This window comes from Cariama cristata, unplaced genomic scaffold (genome assembly GCF_000690535.1).
Source record: "Cariama cristata isolate BGI_N322 unplaced genomic scaffold, ASM69053v1 scaffold994, whole genome shotgun sequence".
NCBI classification, from domain to species: Eukaryota; Metazoa; Chordata; class Aves; order Cariamiformes; family Cariamidae; genus Cariama; species Cariama cristata.
Window position 1 is genome coordinate 74761 of NW_009614435.1, and position 1514 is coordinate 76274.

General features: G+C 41.1%; 1 protein-coding gene across 1 annotated transcript in view; it reads right to left on the reverse strand.

Annotated features, from left to right (window-relative positions):
- The window catches only part of RBFOX2 (RNA binding protein, fox-1 homolog (C. elegans) 2), a 22561-nt gene extending 21260 nt beyond the window's left edge, over nt 1-1301 (reverse strand). The window contains exon 1 of the mRNA XM_009699389.1: nt 1205-1301. The gene's annotated coding sequence lies outside the window, so the exon portion shown is untranslated. The remainder of the gene's footprint in view (nt 1-1204) is intronic.
- Nucleotides 1302-1514: the final 213 nt, after the last annotated feature.

Below are 1514 nucleotides of genomic sequence, written 5' to 3' on the forward strand. Positions count from 1 at the left end.
AGTAAGATGTGCAAGGGGAAATCACCATGAAGTCAGTAATCAAACAGCTCAGACTGCTACAAAACGATATGTACATCCAAAGTCCAGGCGGCATTACTCAACAGCATTGAAAATAAAAGGGGGAGAAGGGGGAAGGAGGTGGGTGGGGACAACAAGTCAAATCACATTTTGTAGTGTTAATGTGAGATGGCAGATGGATTTTTTTTCTTTCTTAATTTTGGTTTTTTGTAATTTTAAGAAAAATTTAAAAAAAAAAAGCTTCTTCTCTAGCGCTTTTGTTTCACTTACCGCCAACTCGTACCATCGCCAGCATTGTGTATAGTTACCATGGAAAGAGGGAGAACAAGTGAAGGGCCCTAAACGCTAAACCATCGAAAAGGGAAATAAAAAAAAAAAACAAAAAAGCAAAATATGCAGACATCTTACTCAAAAACGGTGGCTTTTTTGTTTTAATATCTGTACTTTTTTTTTTCTTTTTTTTTTTTTAAAGAAAGAGGGAGAGAGGGAAGACGCCAGTTAGCCTTCAACACAGTGGGACACCAAACTGGTCAACACCAGGCATGCCCGAGGTATGGCCATGTTGCCCAGTCAATGTTAACCCTTCACTCCCCTGTGGTGAGAGCAAGAAACTTTTAAGGATTAGCTTTCACCGAGCCGACTCCTGACCGTGGGCAGGTCAAGAGACCAGCGGTATATATAGCACAGCCCACTCGGGGCTTCTGCCCCGTGTCTGCCCTCCCACCATGGGCATGATCTCACACTTGCGTGGAGGAGAACTGGCCTCGGAGGAAAGAGAGGATACTGGCTGGCCCCCTGCTTTCTTTTTTGGACGCAGAGTTAGAAGTCGGACAGTACTCTTTCAGTTAGTTTTGTTCAGGTCTGGTAACAGGAAATCGGAGCCTCGCAAACTGAAGCAAAGGAAAAAATCAAGACAGCAGAAGGGCAAAAATTTGGAGTGGGTGGGGAAAAAAAAGAAACTTAATAAAAGAAGAAAGAAAAGAAAAAAATACCCCAAAACAACAATAAAAATATTCTGTAAGGGGTGTAAACTTTTATACATTTCAGTGCAGGGAGGTGAAAGACAGACACAAACACACACGCACACACGAGACTGGGATCCAAATGTGAAATAAGTGAGGCAAGACACAAAAAGAAATCAAAAGAATAAATATAAAGAAGAAATTGAATTACTGAAGACATGCACCTCGATTTTACGGCCCTCTACCACGGTGCCGTGTAATTTCTCCCTGGCCCTGTCTGCATCAGCACTATTCTCGAAAGTTACGAACCCGAATCCCTGCATGCAGCGGGAGAAGGGGGGAAAACATGCACATCGTTATATATTGAAATACTGATCTCTAGGTAAATAGAGAAAAAATATCACAGTATGAAATCGACATCAGCACAACTCAGCAATAACCTCTTAGAGTCACATTGTTGGTTCATGCATGTTTCATAAATGAAAGAAATTAAATTCCATAAAAGAACTGTAATCATAAGAATAATAAGAGTAA